The 21,968-nt window shown below is 42.4% G+C and overlaps 1 protein-coding gene across 2 annotated transcripts in view; it reads right to left on the bottom strand.

Annotated features, from left to right (window-relative positions):
• dbn1 (drebrin 1) overlaps positions 1 to 21,968 on the bottom strand; it is a 173,024-nt gene that overhangs the window by 90,720 nt on the left and 60,336 nt on the right. The window lies entirely within an intron of this gene.

The raw sequence follows: 21,968 nt of genomic DNA, 5'->3' as shown, positions 1-21,968 counted from the left end.
CATGTTTCACACAGAGAGTGGTGAATCTTTGGAATTCTCTGCCACAGAAGGTAGTTGAGGCCAGTTCATTGGCTATATTTAAGAGGGATTTAGATGTGGCCCTTGTGGCTAAAGGGATCAGGGGGTATGGAGAGAAGGCAGGTACAGGATACTGAGTTGGATGATCAGCCATGATCATATTGAATGGCGGTGCAGGCTCGAAGGGCCGAATGGCCTACTCCTGCACCTATTTTCTATGTTTCTATGTTTCTATCACAGGTGCTGACTACCATCAATGGGATCTATAAGAAGCAGTGCATCAAAAGGACGGCCAACATCACAAAGACCCACGCCACCCAGGCAATGCAATCACCTCGCCACTGTGGGAAGGAGGAGCCTGTGAACCATGACCATCAGGTTCAAGAACACCTCACCAGCAGTCATCAGACTCTTGAACACCACAGCACTAACCTCAGGAACTATGATCTTCTATGGACTGTGTCTTCGGTTTGGCTCGATTATGGTTACCGAATATTACAGTTAATGTATTATTGATTATTATGTATTTATCTGAGAATTATTGCCTTTACAGGCTTGTTAAGCTTCAGCAAGTGACAATTTCATTGTTCCGTTGCCAGTTTGCCAGATAATTAAACACTCGACTTGAAAATTGGCTGTCCTTTACCACATCAATACCAAGCATTGATTCCTTCCCTCTGCAGAGAGTGTGGAGAGAGAGAGAGAGAGAGAGAGAGCAGAGAGAGAGAGAGAGAGAGCGAGAACACAGAGAGAGAGAGAGGAGAAGACAAAGCCTAGCTGCCTAGTGCTAATTATTGCCATCAACACTGGCAGAGGTATTGATGTGCATTGATAGTAAAACTGATTCTTATTTTAAAATATACTGTTAGTATACTCACTTTTAACCAGTGTATGGGTTCTGATGTTGCAGGACACAGCTTTAGATTGCTTGTGAAATCACTGCTATTATTACTTGAAAATTGTTCCTCTGTGACAGGTAGTTGGCAAGAGGGCACTGTGATTATCACCAGCATCTCCATAATCAGTATACAATAAATAAAACCATTCACAGACTTATCCTGACAACACCTCAAACAAGTCACAGATCTAAGCCACAAGTTTCTTGGCTGATCTGCAGCAATGTTGGCAAATTCAATCATTTTCTGAACAAACCATGCATGTAGGAGCATGATTCACCTCTTCCTGTCAGTATCAATTCCAAATATGAACGAGGTTCTGGCCATGAATCATTTGCAGGACTAGCAAAGACAACAAAACAATAATTTATTTGCGGCAAAAATTGTGTTTTATGATGTTTATGCAGTAAGGGAATGTTTACTGAGCAGGAGGCCAACCCCAAGCACAAGGCAAAACACATAATACTGTGACTAGGATTTTAATGACGACTGACATGAATTTCCTGAACTATGAAAAACACCTTAGTTAAATTAATTATTGCGTATAAGAGCATTTAAAAGCAGGAGATCATCAATACTGTGTACAGCATATCTGTGCTAATAGTGGTAGCAATTGAGTTGATCAGTTCAGAGTATCATGAGAAATATAGTGGTAAAGATTTTGGTGCCTGCATTTTAAGTGCAATTTAAACTAAAGTGAATATAGGAACACATCTGTGATTAACAGTCTATGACTTTCTGATGGGAAAATAGATCCTTGCCCAGCCTTCAGCCCACACAGTGAATACGCTACATCAAAGCACACTTGATGCATCATAAAGACCCTGCTATGGAAATGATTCACTGATGGTGGAGTCCTCTTTCATATCTCATGTACCTGGCCAGTGACAGCCAAGGAACCAGCTGCCAATTTAAACCACAGCATCTGCCAGACATTCATAGGGGGATTGCATTCAAATAACAGTAACTATTTCCTGACTTTTTGCACCCACACGGCCAGTGGTTTGGCCAAAGATGTATATCATCAGATTCCCGCCTGTATTCAAACCATCTGTTTTGACATCCTATTCCCTTGTTATATTCTACACATGTAGAAAAGATTGACCACATCCCATCAATGAGACTAGCCTGGATTTGAACCAAATCATGAGAGCTGAAGATTATATTGCCAACAGTTTGGAGGTCCATTGTTTGACAGAAGAACCAAGTGGGAGAAAATCAGCAACGAAAAACGTGGTGGTGAGAGTGAATGTCATAAGCAAGGTTATGAAAAGCTAACACAAAATAAAGAAGATCATCAACGGTAATTTGTTTATGGTGAGAAACTGGAGATGTTAGAAGCAGGACTGTCAAATCACTAGATGACAGCAGAGACTCCAAAATAAAGTTGAATGCAAGGAGCAAATCTCTAGTTAATGACAACTTTTGTGTACAGGGGGATGTTTGTCTTTATAGGTCAGGACATAGAGTATAAGAGCCAGGACATCATGATGCAACTTAATAGGACTTTGTTAATCCGTATTTGGAGTACTGCATACAGTTTTGCGAAGAATGTGGAGAGTTTGGAAAGGGCGAAGAATAGCCCTCCACTCACTCTGCAGCAACCCCGACTTGATAATCAAACCCGCCAACATGGGAGGTGCTGTGGTAGTCCGGCGAGCTGACCTCCACTGGGCTGAGGTCTGGCGACAATATCAGACACCTCCTCCTACTTATCCTTGGACCATGATCCCACAGGCGAGCACCAGACCTTACACCACTTCTGATGTCATTACTTCCGGCTCTCTGCCGTCCAAAGCCTCCAACCTCATCATTCCCCAGCCCCGCACGGCCCAATTTTATCTTCTCCCTAAAATCCACAAACAGAACTGCCCTGGGAGACCCATTGTTTCTGCTTGTTCCTGTCGCACTAAATTAATTTTCACATACCTCGACTCCATCCTATCCCCCCTGATCTAATCCCTCCTTACCTATGTCCAAGACATGTCACACGCTCTTCGTCTCTTCAATGACTCATTGAGATGGGAAATTGGTTGGTAAGTTATGAGATATGCACCTTAAAATTATTTAACTCTAATGTTTTGCTGCAATTGATGATATTTGAATTTGATGTGCAATACAGTTCAAATTGATACTATTCCAATTCATTATCACACTTTTAGACCCAGGTTATATGCTGAATGGCCTGAACAAGATATTATTAGAAACTTTTTTAGAAGATAGTTTTACATTAAAATATAGATGTAAATAGCAAAAGGGACACAAGCTCAGGCTATAGTAGAGAGAGGAAAAGATCTATGGAGATGTGGCATTGAACAAAAGGAACACAAACAAGAAGGCCCACTAGGATGAGGTATAATATTTACAAGACGGAGTCCATGATAAACATATCAGCTGAAACGAGAGTGAGAGCGAACGTGCTGAAATCTGGGTTGCTGACCTGCAGGTGACCCAATGGCTGCACAGGGTAGGATTCACTGTAACACTGTTTGGCTGGACGCAAGCATGTTCATTCATCTACATGATATTCCTTTTATAAGCTAAGCTCAATATGAAAAAACATCAATCCTATACGCGGGGGGGGGGGGGGGGGGGGGGGGGGGGGGGGGGGGGGGGGGGGGGGGGGGGGGAGGGAGGGAGGGAGTGGAGTGGAGGGGACCTGAGGTTCCTAACAGATGGATGTGGGATAATAAAACTGTTGAGACCAAGGGAAGGATTTCCTGTGTATTTCCCCAAGAGGAAATTGTAGAATGAAGTAAATGTCAGTTATAGATGATCAAAAACATATGAGCAGAAATTTCTTTTTTTTTAAAATAACATGGATAGTGGCTGTGGAGGCCAAGTCATTGGGTATTTTTAAAGCGGAGATTGACCGATACTTGATTGGTAAGGATGTCAAGGATTATGGGCAGAAGGCAGGAGAATGGGGTTGAGAGGGAAAGATAGATCAGCCATGATTGAATGGCAGAACAGACTCAATTGGCCGAATGGCCTACTTCTACTCCTATGGCGGGGTGGAAGATTGCAACCTTCACGTGGTTCGCCCTGTTTCGACGAATGCAATCAACCCGGCGTGTACAATCAAATAAGATCAAATAGAACAAGTTGTCCTACAACTTTAGGCTGTGCACGCCACACGCAAGAAGAAGAACTCCTATGGCTTATGAACGTATGAGCAATTAATGCTGCTGCTTCATAACTCCACGGATCTGGGTTCTATACTAACTTCCAGTGCTGCAGTCTGTGTGAAATTTGCATCTCCCTGTAACCACGTGGGTTTCCAATGAGTGCTTTGGTTTCTTCACCCATCCTAAAGATATACTAGTAGGTTAATTTGGTCACTGTGAATTGCAAGGTGGTAAAAGACTCAAAGAGGGAGTTGATGGCCTATGAGAGAGATCGTTGCAGGGAAATAGGGAGGATGAATAGGGTTGATAGGATTGTTTTACTCTGAGCCAGCATGGACCCAATGGATGACAAGGCCTTTTTTTAAATAAGGGATGCATGAATAGGGAATTTTGCTCCTAACACTTATGAGCATAAGGTTACAATTTGGCCCATCGGATCCCAACAGAAGAATCCCTTCAATCCCATTCTCCCCTCCTTATTTCCCTGTAACCTTGAAACCTGGAGATGGTCATTGCCTGACATTTGTCAAATGTGATTTCTATTGACTTCAATGCCTTTTTAGGGCTTCTTGAAGATATACTCAAATACTGCCTTCATGCTAAGGACAGGCCATCTTATCTCACCTCATCACGTCAACTTTTCCATCAACGTTTGGACCAGAATTGTGTGAGGCCAAGTAGTCTTCAGGGAAGACAATGTGAGCATCAGGCAGCATTTTACTGGTGAATATGAGCTACTTGATAGGACTATGCGACATTTTCTGCTTTGTGGGTATAACCATATAACCATATAACAATTTACAGCACGGAAACAGGCCATCTCGGCCCTACAAGTCCGTGCCGAACACTTATTTTCCCATCTACCTGCACTCAGACCATAACCCTCCATTCCTTTCCCATCCATATACCTATCCAATTTATTTTTAAATGATAAAATCAAACCTGCCTCCACCACTTCCACTGGAAGCTCATTCCACACAGCTACCACTCTCTGAGTAAAGATGTTCCCCCTCATGTTACCCCTAAACTTCTGTCCCTTAATTCTGAAGTCATGTCCTCTTGTTTGAATCTTCCCTACTCTCAGTGGGAAAAGCTTATCCATGTCAGCTCTGTCTATCCCTCTCATCATTTTAAAGACCTCTATCAAGTCCCCCCTTAACCTTCTGCGCTCCAAAGAATAAAGACCTAATTTATTCTACCTTTCTCTGTAACTTAGTTGCTGAAACCCAGGCAACATTCTAGTAAATCTCCTCTGTACTCTCTCTATTTTGTTGACATCCTTCCTATAATTGGGCGACCAAAATTGTATACCATACTCCAGAATTGGTCTCACCAATGCCTTGTACAATTTTAACATTACATCCCAACTTCTATACTCAATGCTCTGATTTATAAAGGCTAGCACACCAAAAGCTTTCTTTACCACCCTATCTACATGAGATTCCACCTTCAGGGAACTATGCACAGTTATTCCTAGATCCCTCTGTTCAACTGCATTCCTCAATTCGCTACCATTTACCATGTACATCCTATTTTGATTTGTCCTGCCGGGATGTAGCACCTCACACTTATCAGCATTAAACTTGGTACTTGGCGGTAGACTAAATGAGGGGCAGCAATTGGCTAGATGTGGCCTGCATACCCTAGCAATGCTTTAGTTTCATCAGGATGATGCCAGTGTTGTAGTTACATTCGAATAGTGTGGTGAAGATTATTGATAAATTTGGAGCAAGTCTTCAACATAACAAACAAAAGTTGTTCAGCCTATCCTGTCTCCACTGTGTCTGAATTATTTTCCTTCTGCTTGTGTCGCAGGGTCATTCTGGCAGTCATGTCCTTCAATATTCCTACTCACTCTTAGCAATAGAGATTTAACTCCCATGCTTAGAATACCTGTAAGAAATCTGTAAATGGGGCTGGCGCCACTGATGTTGTAGCTGGTACTATATGGTGAGCTGTGGCCTGTTTAGGCTTTAAAGACTGAATCTGCCCAGTGTCAAGGTTCACTCTCACTGAACCCCGTCACTGCAGCACACAATCAGTGCTTTAACCATTCAAGTCCCCCTACCTGTACTGCAATCTGACTACTGCCATGGAATGTGATGGGGCCTGAATGACCATTCAATTGGCCACCTCTGCACCCCAGCCTAGCTGCAAACCAAATTGTTCATCCAAGCCCAATCTCACGGTACAGCACAGGAACAGGCCCTTCAACCCCCAATGCCTGTGCCAAACTGGATGCCACAATAAACTAATCACATCGGCCTGACTGTGATCCATATCTCTCCATTTCCTATCCATGTGCCTGTCTAAAAGTCTCTTAAAACACACCATTGTATCAGCCCCCACCACCACCCACACCAGTGGGTTCCAGGCACCCATTACTCTCCACTTGACCCGCTAATCTCCTTTAAACTTTGCCATTTAATCTTAAAGCTATAGGGTTTAACGTTTGGAAATAAATTTTACTCAGATGCAAGCTAAGGAATGGGATAATTGTCAGCTGTTAGTTGGACAAAATCAGGAGATTTTATTATTTGCCAAAATATATTTCTCAATGTTTCTTGTTTAAAGCCTGCACAATCACCCAAACTACTTATTTATTTATGTCGCAATGTGAGTACAAACTTCCCCAAGCCCTGCCTTGCAATCACAGTGGGCACTGCATTGAGAAATATATTTTGGCAAATAATAAAATCTCCTGATTGTGTCCAACTAACAGCTGACAATTATCCCATTCCTTAGCTTGCATCTGAGTAAAATTTATTTCCAAACGCATTGAGAGTTTACGATTATTTGAATGGTAAATGGAGCTTCAGGAGCATTTTCATTTTGCATGTTAAAACCCACCTGAGAACAACGGGCGATTTTGCAATTTTACTGAAGGATTTCTAACTTTTAATACTTTTCATCTAACAAATGAATAAAGATAACAAAGCCAATAATGCCTTACTTTTGATGAAATGCAGCGAGCAAACGCGATAATTCCCGATATTTTGGATCTTTAAATCTCCACGGCAAATGTCCGCTATCAACTTCCGCCGTTTTTGCACCTTCAGCTCCCTCTTGAATTTACCTTAGTTTCTATCTTTTTTTTTAACTGTAAATTTAGGTAGCTGTGCCTCACGGTCACCCCGACTGGTACAGTAAATTGCAGCTCAAAAACTGGCCGTTTTCGATGTTTTTAACGGGTGTGAAAGTGCGTGTTTTCCCATTCACTAACATGTACAGGAAGTGACGCTTGTCCCCCAGTTAAAATTTGCGGTCACGTGGGTGCGGATCTACGCTCCAGTGACCTTTCGTGAAATCACCCTATACTCACTAGTCTGTCTTCAACTTTCCACCCTGGACAAAGGTTCTGACAATCTACCCTATGTAGGCCTGTCATAATCTGATATACTTCTATCAGCTCTCCCCTCAATCTCTGGCATTGCAGAGAAAACAATCCAAGACTGTCCAACCTCTCCTTAAAGCTAATATCCTCTAATCTAGGCGGCATTCTGGTAAAAACTTTTTCAGCACCGTCGCTGAAGCCTACATACCCGTTCTGCATTGGGGTAACCAGATGGCATGCAATACTCCAAAGGTGACATAAACAAAGTCCAATATAGACAAAATTGCTGGAGAAACTCAGCGGGTGCGGCAGCGTCTATGGAGCGAAGGAAATAGGCAACGTTTCGGGCCGAAACCCTTCTTCAGACTGATGCAGGATGAGGGGGGCGGGAAGAAGAAAGGAAGAGGAGGAGCCAGAGGGTTGAGGGAGAGCTGAGAAGGGGAGGAGACTCCAAGAGCTACCGGAAATTGGAGAAGCAATGTTCAGGCCACTGGGATGCAGACTGCCAAAGCGGAATATGAGGTGCTGCTCCTCCAGTTTCCGGTGGTGCTCACACTGGCAATGGAGGAGGCCCAGGATAGAAAGGTCGGATTCGGAATGGGAGGGGGAGTTGAAGTGCTGAGCCACAGGGAGATCAGGTTGGTTAATGCGGACCGAGCGGAGGTGTTCGGCGAAATGTTCGCCAAGCCTCTGTAGGCTATCTATTTGTGTTTAAGAAGGAACTGCAGAATCTGGTTTACACCGAAGATAGAAACAAAATGCTGGAGTAACTCAGCGGGTCAGGCAGCATCTCTAGAGAAAAGGAATAGGTGACGTTTTGGGTCGAGACCCTTCATCAGACTCAGGGCGGGAACACTGCTGGTGGCACACACAATATGAATCACTGCCCCCTACACCAACACCTCCAACACCTGTCCTACCTTCCATGTTTCTACTCTCACTAGAACATGATACCGGGAGAATTCCAGGGTACCCTTCAAGTCTTGCTTTAAAACCGTTTGCCTAATACTATGTATTCACTCTGCAGGAGCTCATCCCTTTTCCTACCCATGTTATTTGTTCCAATGTGCGCAATGACTTCTGGCTCCTCATCTCTCCTGTAAGAATATTTTGCAGCCTTGCTAAGACATCCTGTACTCTGGAACCTTGGAGACAACACACCATCCCAGAATCCCATTTGCTGCCACAGAATCTCTTGTCTGCCCCCTAACTAATTAGTCTCCCATCAGAAGAGACTTGTCGGGCTTCACCCTTCTTTGCTGTGCCTCAGACCTGCCCGGTGATAATGCATTCCTCTGAACGCTCAACCTCACCCTCAAGAGTATCCAAAAAGGTATAATTCCCATGATCGTACCTGGCTCAACTACCTCCTCTGACAGATCATTCCATGAACCTACCACCCTCTGTGTGGAGAAAGTTTCCCTCGGATTCCTATTAAATCTTTCCCTGTACATTTGTTAATTCTCAACATTTAAGTCATTATTTTCTAGATACAAGGAGACAGCTGTGTTAATTGTCAAATTATGTTATTTTGAGTTTACAGATCTAGGAAGATTCAGGTTCAAACCCACATCGATAGCCAAGTTAGTAACTCGAGGAAAGGCCTTGCTCCCACCTTAGCTTGCTTCCATCTACAAATCTCCAAAATCTGCAAAATTACAAACATCTAAAACAGGCTGCAATATAAATTGCAAGGCACTTATTTCACCAATTAGTAGGTCTTTTTTGTTTGCAATGGCCTACAAAAATAAATAATATGGGATGCTTGGGATGCACTGAATTTCACACTGGCAGAATGTCTTGGTGGTGGTAGAAGGCAGAGTGGTAAGGTTTGCTGGGTTGCAAGTAGAAAGCTTGTGCCAAATAACTGAGTGAGAGAGTGCAACAATTCAATTGATATACAACTATTTTTAAGATTTTGCTTAGATGCATAACGGGTTGGCAAAACTATCCTGAGCCCAGCATAATGATGTAATCTAAAAGAAAGCCCATCAATACCTACACTTCCTTAGAAGATCGAGGAAATTCAGTATATCGACAACTACTTTCTTGAACTTCTGAAGGTGTAAGGTAGAGAGCATATTGACTGGTTGCAAGATGGCCCAGTCCTTCACAGGTATGGACCACCTCACCTTCGAATGGATTAATAGGAGGTGCCACCACAAATAGGCAGCCAGCATCAAGGACCTGCACTATCCTGATCACAATCGCATTTCACTCCTGCCATGGGGAAGAAGGTATAGGAGTCTGAAAACTGACCTCCAGGTTCGTAAATAGCTTGTTACTAACAACCATCATGCTTGCAAACACCAAGCCGGCAAACACCAACTAAACTATGAACCCACTTGTTTGCACTAGGGACTTTTGTTGTGGAGGGAATGGACAGACTACGTTTGGGACCTCGCTTCAGATTGGAGAACTTCTTCAAAGTGGACATACTTTTATGAGATTTTGCGCTACAGCAATAAAATGGAGACACAAGGAATAGCAGATGCTGGAATATTGAGCAAAACACAAAGTGCTGGAGTAACTCAGTGGGTCAGGCAGCATCAATGGAGGAAATGGATTGATGACATCTTGGGTCAGGACCCTTCTCAGGCTCAAGTCCCTTTTCAGTCTGAAGCAAGGTCCTGAACTGAAACGTTGACTATCCATTACCTCCACAGTTTCTATTTAACCCGCTGAGTTACTACGGCACTTTGAGTTTTGCTCTGGATTCCATTATACGTAGTTACTAGTATTTCCAAAATGTAGACCATTGTAGTCGAAGTCCTGAAAGAACTTCCTTAAAAAAAAGCATATTTGTTACACTGTTAAATCAATAAAACGTGACAAGATGCAACATAGAATTGAACTGAGCTACGTAAAATGAAAGAAGATAAGTGACATAAAGCTTGGTTAAAAGGTAATTATTTCCACTTATTCATTTTTCAGGATCTGGGCAGCATGCCAATCCATAAATGCCCCGAATAAACTGGCTTGCTAGGCGATCGCAGAGTCAACCACATTAATGAGATTCCAGACCACAGCAGACTAAACCAGGTAAAACAACAGATATCTCCAAGGACAGTCGTGGGATTTAGCAGTAGTTTTCTTCATGATCCACGACAATTGAATGGAAAATTTCCAGAACCTATATTGTCACGGAGGGATTTCAATTCTGTTCTCTGGAATCTGACAAGTAATTTAAATACAATCCACCCCCACTATTACAGTCTTGTTTAGAACAGTAATCAGTAGAGCCAGGATGTTTAGGTGCCAAAAATCTCTGAAATAGGCAGGCAAAAAGGCATAATAAAATTACAAAAAAGGCACGAAAAAGGCATTTATTGACAAAAAAAAAGCATGAAAACACAATTATATCCACCACCGAAATATGGTTAAAAATGATGATTATAAAGGTATACTACATTAAATGACCAAAGTTGCCATATTGCACATAATTACTAGCATTGTTTTCAAATTATCTGGTGTTAAACTATGTCGTCTGTCGGACAGAATATGCTTCAGTTGTGAAAAACTTCTTTCTACCCCAGCTGAGGTCACTGGTGCATACCCAAAACAAGCTCCCATCTCTATATTCATGTCTGAAGAAGGGTTTCGGCCCGAAACGTCGCCTATTTCCTTCGCTCCATAGATGCTGCTGCACCCGCTGAGTTTCCCCAGCAATTTTGTGTACCTTCTATATTCATGTTGATATCTTGTGCATAACAACTACCTTTGCGAACTTTAGCTATGTTTTGTATTTCTTCAAGATCTTTGTTCGCTAAAATCACTCTCTAACATTTTCTTTGTATGTCTTTACCTACATCGCCAGGAACTTTACGAATATCATCCGTTACTTTGTTGAAAACCTGCAAGTTATTCATTAATGTTTCACCACATTTCTCAAGGGAAGTGATGGCTTGTGGGATGTTTGCAAATTTGGAAGCAATAAACACAAGATCGCGGTGAAGGGACTTTTTCTGCATGATTTCACTGACAATCCCGACTGCAGCAATTTTTTTTCTTCAAAACAGTTGACGATTTATTTTATCTTTTAAAAATTTGCAGCATAGTAGAGTACAGCAGAGAGCCATGTTCCCCACCTAGTCAAAACGGGCTGAGGAGGTAGCGAAATCTTGGGTGCCATTTCCTTGAACAACTGCACACATGACGGTGCTTTGAGGAAGATTTGTTTGACATTGGAAACTAGGTGATCGACATTTGGAAACAAACTACTTATGTGCTCGGCAATTCTATGGAGTCCGTGAGCTAAGCATTCCAAATGCAACATTTTGGGAAATAAAACTTTAAGAGCACGAGCAGCTTTTTTCATGTACGGAGCTGCATCAGTCACAAACAGAAGAACATTCTCGTGTTTTATGCCTTCTGGCCAAAGTACAGCAAGTGAAGATGTAAACAACTGAGCAACAGTTGAGCTGTTTGACTTCACCAATACTTCTGATGTCAACAAATACACCTTTGATGGTTGACCTGCCTCCAGTGTACCAATGACCACATTGGCAACATATCTGCCCACAGCATCGGTTGTCTCATTTATTAAGATCCATATTTTGTTGCGTGCAACTTTATCTCTAATTTTCTGCACAACAATGTTGAAGTTGCTGTCAACATGATTTTTCCATAATGATGACTCGCTCGGTACATGTTCCTCTCTATATTTCTCTAAAAAGCCTCTGAGAGATTTGTTTTCCAATTTCCACAGTGGAATTCCAGCATCAATGAATGCCTTGCACAGATCACTCGAAAACTCAGATTTGCGACTGGAGTCGGCAGTAAATGTTGTGAGGAGACAAGCTTGCGTATTTCCTACCTTCAGTTTCTCTTCCCCGACTTGTGTTTAGCTGTCTGTACATACTGGGAGACAAAATGTTTCTTCTCATGATACACTGTTTCTCACATGCTTTGCAAAACAGCACACAGTTGGCTGTAGAGAATATATCACTCCCGAACACTCTCACCAAATTGTTCAGTTTTTTACAAGACGTTGACTTGTCTTCAAGCATTTTGACGCTTGCAGGGGTAGATCCTACAGGAGGGGATGCAGACCTCTACAGGCAGGCCAAGTACAAGCTGAGAAGAGGAATCAGAGCTGCCAAAGAAAGGTACTCTGAGAAGTTGAGGAGCAAGTTCTCAGCAAATGACCCTTCTTCAGTGTGGAAGGGCTTGCAAGAAATCACAAGCTACAAGAGGAAAAACCCCGCTCCTTAGACAATCGTCAGCTGACCAACGACCTGAACAAGTTCTACTGCATGCAGGTTTGATAAACAGAAACTTAACCCTGGTACCCCCACAACCCCTCCCCAACCAACACTTCACACCTACTCACAGCCTGACTCCAGTTTGACAAGACTGGACCCTTCCCCAACTACTCCTCCCCAATCACCACTTCACACCTACTTAAAGCATGACTCCAGTCTGCAAAGACTGGACCCTTTCCCATGAACCCCTATCCAATCAACACTTAACATCCACTTCCACAGGCATTATCTTCCTGAAATCATCAAAAAAGGCATGAAAAGACACTTATGGCAAAATCCTGGCTCTGGTAATCAGTCACCACTGGGGTGCTGAGGAAGAGGATTTCTTGGAATGTATGCGGGATAGTTATCTAAATCAACATGTAGAGGAACCAACGAGAGAGCAGGCTATTTTAGACTGGGTATTGAGTAATGAGGAAGGGTTAGTTAGCAGTCTTGTTGTACGTGCCCCCTTGGGCAAGAGTGACCATAATATGGTTGAGTTCTTCATTAGGATGGAGAGTGACATTGTTAATTCAGAAACAATGGTTCTGAACTTAAAGAAAGGTAACTTTGAGGGTATGAGACGTGAATTGGCCAAGATTGACTGGCAATTAATTCTAAAAGGGTTGACGGTGGATATGCAATGGAAGACATTTAAAGACTGCATGGATGAACTACAAAAATTGTTCATCCCAGTTTGGCAAAAGAATAAATCAGGGAAGGTAGTGCATCCGTGGATAACAAGGGAAATCAGGGATAGTATCAAAGCGAAGGATGATGCGTACAAATTAGCCAGAAAAAGCAGCATACCGGAGGACTGGGAGAAATTCAGAGACCAGCAGAGGAGGACAAAGGGCTTAATTAGGAAAGGAAAAATAGATTATGAAAGAAAACTGGCAGGGAACATAAAAACTGACTGCAAAAGTTTTTATAGATATGTGAAAAGAAAGAGATTAGTTAAAACAAATGTAGGTCCCTTGCAGTCAGAAAACAGGTGAGTTGATCATGGGGAACAAGGATATGGCGGACCAATTGAATAACTACTTTGGTTCCGTCTTCACTAAGGAAGACATAAATAATCTGCCGGAAATAGCAGGGGACCGTGGGTCAAAGGAGTTGGAGGAATTGAGTGAAATCCAGGTTAGCCGGGAAGTGGTGTTGGGTAAATTGAATGGATTAAAGGCCGATAAATCCCCAGGGCCAGATAGGCTGCATCCCAGAGTACTTAAGGAAGTAGCTCCAGAAATAGTGGATGCATTAGTAATAATCTTTCAAAACTCTTTAGATTCTGGAGTAGTTCCTGAGGATTGGCGGGTAGCAAACGTAACCCCACTTTTTAAGAAGGGAGGGAGAGAGAAAACGGGGAATTACAGACCAGTTAGTCTAACATCGGTAGTGGGGAAACTGCTAGAGTCAGTTATTAAAGATGGGATAGCAGCACATTTGGAAAGTGGTGAAATCATTGGACAAAGTCAGCATGGATTTACAAAAGGTAAATCATGTCTGACGAATCTTATAGAATTCTTCGAGGATGTAACTAGTAGCGTGGATAGGGGAGAACCAGTGGATGTGGTGTATCTGGACTTCCAGAAGGCTTTCGACAAGGTCCCACATAAGAGATTAGTATACAAACTTAAAGCACACGGCATTGGGGGTTCAGTATTGATGTGGATAGAGAACTGGCTGGCAAACAGGAAGCAAAGAGTAGGAGTAAACGGGTCCTTTTCACAATGACAGGCAGTGACTAGTGGGGTACCGCAAGGCTCAGTGCTGGGACCCCAGCTATTTACAATATATATTAATGATCTGGATGAGGGAATTGAAGGTAATATCTCCAAGTTTGCGGATGACACTAAGCTGGGGGGCAGGGTTAGCTGTGAGGAGGATGCTAGGAGACTGCAAGGTGACTTGGATAGGCTGGGTGAGTGGGCAAATGTTTGGCTGATGCAGTATAATGTGGATAAATGTGAGGTTATCCATTTTGGTGGCAAAAACAGGAAAGCAGACTATTATCTAAATGGTGGCCGACTAGGAAAAGGGGAGATGCAGCGAGACCTGGGTGTCATGGTACACCAGTCATTGAAAGTAGGCATGCAGGTGCAGCAGGCAGTGAAGAAAGCGAATGGTATGTTAGCTTTCATAGCAAAAGGATTGAGTATAGGAGCAGGGAGGTTCTACTGCAGTTGTACAGGGTCTTGGTGAGACCACACCTGGAGTATTGCGTACAGTTTTGGTCTCCAAATCTGAGGAAGGACATTATTGCCATAGAGGGAGTCCAGAGAAGGTTCACCAGACTGATTCCTGGGATGTCAGGACAGTCTTATGAAGAAAAACTGGATAGACTTGGTTTATACTCTCTAGAATTTAGGAGATTGAGAGGGGATCTTATAGAAACTTACAAAATTCTTAAGGGGTTGGACAGGCTAGATGCAGGAAGATTGCTCCCGATGTTGGGGAAGTCCAGGACAAGGGGTCACAGCTTAAGGATAAGGGGGATATCCTTTAAAACCGAGATGAGAAGAACTTTTTTCACACAGAGAGTGGTGAATCTCTGGAACTCTCTGCCACAGATGGTAGTCGAGGCCAGTTCATTGGCTATATTTAAGAGGGAGTTAGATGTGGCCCTTGTGGCTAAGGGGATCAGAGGGTATGGAGAGAAGGCAGGTACGGGATACTGAGTTGGATGATCAGCCATGATCATATTGAATGGCGGTGCAGGCTCGAAGGGCCGAATGGCCTACTCCTGCACCTAATTTCTATGTTTCTATGTCTCTTTAAAAACACAGGCTGCTTGTTACACTGCGGGAGTATATTGAAATTGACAAGTAATTTCTTCGATTGACATTTTAAACAATTAAACATTTTAGACTATTAAACAATGTAACAAACCGCCTTTGGTACTTTTAGCTTGCAGTATCAACATTTCCATTTTAGCTCTTAAAAATAACTTTGTATTGTTCAATTTATTATTTCACGGAGTGACCGCTGGGTGATTGGAGCGAATCCCTTACTCGGTTACAATTGGCAATAACAAACATAATTTCCCCCCTCTGATCCATTATAGCGAGGGTTATCTGTATCATAACATTTTCTAGTGATGAGGAGTTTTTTCAATGTGCAATAGTCTTGGGAACTTGAGGGGCTGAGGAAGGAAGTGAGGAAGGAATTTACAAACAATAAATAAAACAAGCACTGGCAGATACATGCAGTTATTTAGTTACAGTATCAATTAATGAATGGGACTTAAAGACACAATAGAAACATTATTTTTGTACAAATAAACTGAAGTTAAAAATGGGAGATTGATCAAGAGCGAATTGAAATATTTGGAATTTCAAGAGGGTTTAAAAGGTATGGGTGGGAGTTTCAGCAGGATATAAACGGAGACAGAAAGTTATACTGTACGAACACAAAATTTGATGCTTGTGATAATGCAGTAAAAAAGATAAAAGCTAATCCAAGGCCTTTGGATGTAGTTTGGTTCAACATCAGGCAGTGGTTGGAATGATACATATACAAAGATATGTATGCTGCATATACAAAGACAAAGAAATAAGGTGGTTAAATTAATTTAGCCTGTGTGTGATTGGCTCACATAGAAACATAGAAAATAGGTGCAGGAGTAGGCCATTCGGCCCTTCGAGCCTGCACCGCCATTCAATATGATCATGGCTGATCATCCAACTCAGTATCCTATACCTGCCTTCTCTCCATACCCCCTGATCCCTTTAGTCACAAGGGCCACATCTAACTCCCTCTTAAATATAGCCAATGAACTGGCCTCAACTACCTTCTGTGGCAGAGAATTCCAGAGATTCACCACTCTCTGTGTGAAAAATGTTTTCCTCATCTCGGTCCTAAATATTTTCCCCCTTATCCTTAAACTGTGACCCCTTGTTCTGGACTTCCCCAACATCGGGAACAATCTTCCTGCATCTAGCCTGTCCAACCCCTTAAGAATTTTGTAAGTTTCTATAAGATCCCCCCTCAATCGTCTAAATTCTAGCGAGTACAAGCCGAGTCTATCCAGTCTTTCTTCATATGAAAGTCCTGACATCCCAGGAATCAGTCTGGTGAACCTTCTCTGTACTCCCTCTATGGCAAGAATGTCTTTCCTCAGATTAGGAGACAAAAACTGTACGCAATACTCCAAGTGTGGTCTCACCAAGACCCTGTACAACTGCAGTAGAACCTTCCTGCTCCCATACTCATATCCTTTTGCTATGAATGCTAACATACCATTCGCACCATCAATCTACAATTACAATCAGTTCAAGCCTCAAAACTTACTGATGCACAATTATATAACTTAATAACTTGAACAGAAATTGTTGAGCAAAACTGAGGAAGCTTAATGTGCTCTAACCACAAGTAGAGAGGCTAGAGAAAAAGAAAGAGGAAGACATGCCCCCAAACCATCTGCACTTACTGAAATGTTCTCACTTCTTCAAAAATGTTCTTCAACATGAACTTTTTAAATGGCAAGCCTTTTCAATTTAGTTAAAGCAAGTTTTGCCAGGAAACAGACCGTGTTAGTGCAAGCGATCTACTATGTTCAAATAAGAAAGATGAAATTACAGTGGTAGTGATCTTGCAGTTGAACTATAAAATCAGCCTTATATAGTTACAATTCTGAAAACCATAGAGATTTAGAGAGCAACAAAATTGGTTCCTGTAAATTACCCCTGGTACAGGTAGATGACAGAAGAACCACGGGAAGTTGATGGACATGAGCCACAGAACAAGTTACTGGAAAATAATTGGGGGGATGAGATTGATCGGTTTGCAAGTCAGCACAGACTTTATGTCTGAATGGCTTCCTTATGTATCATGAAAACTATATATACTGTAACATGGTTAAATGAAAAGATATTTGAATTTAGAATCTTTATTTTAACTCTCTTTTAAGCCACTCTTTAAGAAACTGGAGGAAAGCTAGTAATTTAAGCTACAGCAAGGCCATTCATTTATAAAATAAATGTCAATGTGCAAATCTGCCTTTCTTACTCTTGATTTCGCTATAGAAGCTGCCTTTCTACAATACCCCCAGTGATAAAAGTATTGAAACAACATACAACACATTTAGTCATTTGATATAATTTCTCAAGTGGCATCAACAAAGTGATATAATCGTTCAAAGTGAAGAGAGTGTTAGATGAAATAGCATTGTTGGAAAATGCCACAAACAATGATGAGTGTTCACATTAAATCAGATAAGACACCTTGTATGCCTGAAAGATATCCTAAGATAATTAAAAGGGATGAGAATTGGTTTATAGTGATGCTAGAAATTCATGAAAACAAAGTGATTGCATCCATTAAAAAAAAATTATGTATTCAGAAGTTTCACTGAAGTCTGATATGGAAATCTGTTATGAAGTATCCAAGAAGATATGGAGACACAACAGACCGCAGATGCTAGAATCTGGAGTATATTTCGTTTTGGAAAATGTGTGTCGAGCAAACCAGACAAAAGCTTATTCCTCCTTTGTCCTTTTCTTCCACTTCTCAATGGAAAACAAATGGAAATCCAATACCCAAAACATAATTAAAACCGAACATGTTCATAAAAACTAAAATCATGCACCTAAACCTTTAGCAAGAGATCCTACGTTTCTACATCTCTTCTAACTGAGCCCAGATTAATTATTTTTTTTGTACTTGATTAGGAAATGTATTCATGGTCTTCCACAGGTGCCAAACAGATTAGGTCATTTCCCACTTCCCCATAGCTCAAAATAAAAGAATTGAAATACAGGAAACCAAACCATAACTCAACTTCCCAATTATTACTTTCATCTCCTGTTCCAGAAAATATTTTGGGAGTTGATATCACTAATTACAGCATTTTCAATATGCAAACATAAATTACAGATGAATAAGTGATTCAGCAAAATCACCAATTTGCATTCAATGTTTTATTTGTTTGCCATTGATAATGTTAGACAAGATACTAATTCAGAAACCCTATCTGGTTCAGTCAATTCCAAAACAAAGAAAATTAAAATTCACCCGCATATGTACAATGTGATAATGAATGATGGAGTTGTACAACAATACACCACAGCGCATTAAAACTTGTCATCTGTTGCTCTAGCAGTTGTAATAACATGACATTGAAACACATGTATTGTGCAAAAGAAACCTCTGGAGCCAAACAAATGTGTGCAAAATTGCAATAACTTGTAAGTTTTTTCATCCCTTGAGCCTACAGCATTATTCAAAAGGTTAAGACTGTATTGGTGTCTCAATTTCATTGTCACAGCTTTCTGAGGCAGAAATATCCAAAGATTAAAACTGTCCACATAAATAAATTCTGTTTGCATTCAGTTCAAATGGCTAACCACATTATACTTTCTGGTTAGAGGAAACTCTCTCTTGGCATCCATCCAATAAATCCCTCTCAAAACCTTCCATGTCTCAATGAGATCACCTCTCACTCTTCGGAATGCCAATGAACCAATGTCAATCGTTCTCAGTCTGTCCTCACAGGACAACCTGCTAATATCAGAAGGTAGACACAAAATGCTGTAATCAGCAGGACAAGCAGCATTTCTGGAGAGAAAGAATGGGTGACGTTTCGGGTCTAGACCCTTCTTCAGACTGACCCGAAACGTCACCCATTCCTTCTCTCCAGAGATGCTGCCTGTCCCACTGAGTTACTCCAGCTTTTTGTGCACACCTTCGATTTAGACCAGCATCTGCAGTTCTTTCCTACACTGCTAATATCAGAGTTCAATCTAGAAAATCTACAATGTAGATCTACATTGTAGCTCTGAGGCAAGTATATCCTTATTGGATAAGATGAACAAAGCAACATGCAGTGCCTTGAAAGAACTTGCCAAAGTTGCTGAGGTTGTCCAGAAAGGCATCTTTGCTTTTCTCCTATTATCCCTTTGCAATGATGGACAATGTACCATGTGGATTGCTCTTTGCTTGAGATGCACATTTACTTTCTATATCTCATGAAACACCACAAGGAGATCCCGGTCTGCTAGCATTTACCAGTTTCCCTGTTCAACTATCCTGTTTTTCTACTCTTCCGACCAAATTTGAAAACTTATTAAAAATGTACGTTTTCCTGCAATATACTCATGACATCTTCTTGATCATTCCAATCTGTAAACATACCTTTGAAGAATCGTTCACCTCTTCATGGAGTCATAAGAGCATGGAAGCAGGCCCTTCATCCCTACTTGACCACACCGACTAACATGCCCCATCTAACATGCCCCGTTAGTCCCACCAGCCTGCAATTGGCCAATATCCTTCGAAGTCTATCCACTCCATGTACATGTCCAAATGCTTTTTAAACATTGTGATAGTACCTGCCTCAACTACCTCCTCTGGCAGCTTGTTCAAATATACCTACCACCCTTTGTATAAAAAAGTTGCTGCTCAAGTTCCTATTAAATCTTTCCCCCCTCACCTTAAATTTATGACATTTGCTTCTTCCCCTACTCTGGGTAAGACTCTGTGCATTTAACCAGAACTGCTATAGGTCAGGTCGGGTGGTGTACCCACCAGCACAGGTACCATGTAATCCCGTGCTACCTGCTCCATGGTCAGATAGTTGGCGACTAAACAGTCTCCCCCACCTGGTTTTCCAGGTGAGGAGGGGGCTGTGGACCTCCAGCAGGACCAAACACAAGACCTGTCAAAGGGCGGATGAGCTTCTAGCGAGCCAATGGCCATCCATACTTCAGTAGAAGTTGCAATCACTGTCGTACATAGCATTGTAAGGAATGATGATGAAGCACACACACCAAAATCCTATACTTCCAGCGGCGGATGTCCGCAGGAACAGGGCGACAGAGATGTGTGGTGCGACCGTCACCGTTCCCGTTGGAAACCAGCACCCCTGCGTCGCTAATGTTTTCAACGATGATGAATGAATGAATGAAAGTTACACCTTTTAGAGATGCACTGAATTTGCAGTCTCTAAACATTCCAATGGTCATGCAAGATTTTGCTGTGTGACTAGGTCAAGTTGTTATATTACAAAAACACTGGCAATAGCACTTCAATGACAAGGCAAAAGCAATTGGTGTGTGTGTCAGCAGAACAAGGATTAACTTTGGAAGCAAGCTTGTGACAATTAATCATCATCGCACAAAGCACAGAACGGAAACACATCCTCGGTGCTGGAATCTTCTACAAAAATTGATGACTTTAATAATTGATGCTTTCCCAACATATTTTAGTAAAATACTTGTTAGATTTAAATAAGTGAACAGTCTAATTGGTAATAAAGTGAGCAACGCAGCAATCCAGCAGGTAGAGCTGCTGCCGCAGAACTCCAGTGACCTGGGTTCAAACCTGACATCTTGTGCTATGCATGTGAATGTTGTGAGGTTGCATGGTTTTCTTCTGGGTTCTCCAGTTTACATCCCCAGGTTAATAATATGCAGGTTGGTAGCTTAATTGTCCATTGTAAATTGTCCGTAATGCATAGAATTGAATCTTTATGTCAGTGGGAATATAGGCTGGTGAGCCCCACGTCAGTGGTAGGAAACCTAGTGGAGAAGGTTCAACCATATGGAAGGGATTTTGCTAATTAGGGACAGTCAGTATGGCCTTATATGTTCCACATCATGTCTTCCTAACTTGATTGGGTTTTTTGTGGAGGTGACAAAGGTGATCGATTATGTTATGGCAGTGGACTTGCAGTCGGCGCAGGGGGGGGGGGCGCTGGCTCCAGCTATCGGTTGACCCGGCGGGGCAGGCGGAGTTGAGCTGGGGTTGGCGCTTCACCATGCTGGCTGTGGGCCTGGGGGCCGCTGCTCCGGGCCGGTGTCTCGTCAGTCCGGATGTCTCCGGCCGCCCCCCCGGGCGGGAATGGGACACTACGATTAGATTAGATTCGTTTTATTGTCATTCAGACCTTTCGGTCTGAACAAAATTTTGTTTCCCTGCAGTCATACATATAATTTAAAAAATGGCAAAAACACACAATCAACACAAATTTAACATCCACCACAGTGAGTTCACCAAACACCTCCTCACTGTGGTGGAAGGCAAAATCTTAAAGTCTCTGTCTCTTCCCCCTTTGTTCTCCCTCTGCGCCGAGGCGACGGTTCAAACTCCGCGGGTGGTTGCTGCCCACGCCACAACTCCAGGGCCGAGTCGGGTCTCCGCCGCTGCTGCTTCTGTGCCGAGCCGGGTCTCCGCTGCTGCTGCTGCCACCGCTACAGCTTCGGGGCCGAGTCAGGTCTCCGCTGCTGCTGCTGTTGCTGCTACAGCTCCAGGGCCGAGCCGGGTCTCCACTGCTGCTGCTGCCGCCGCCACCGCTCCAGGGCCGAGCCGGGTCTCCGCTGCTGCTGCTGTTGCTGCTACAGCTCCAGGG

The sequence above is a fragment of the Amblyraja radiata genome, chromosome 11 (assembly GCF_010909765.2).
Source record: "Amblyraja radiata isolate CabotCenter1 chromosome 11, sAmbRad1.1.pri, whole genome shotgun sequence".
NCBI classification, from domain to species: Eukaryota; Metazoa; Chordata; class Chondrichthyes; order Rajiformes; family Rajidae; genus Amblyraja; species Amblyraja radiata.
The sequence above is the reverse complement of the archived record's forward strand: the minus strand, read 5'-3'. Positions and strand labels throughout refer to the sequence as shown.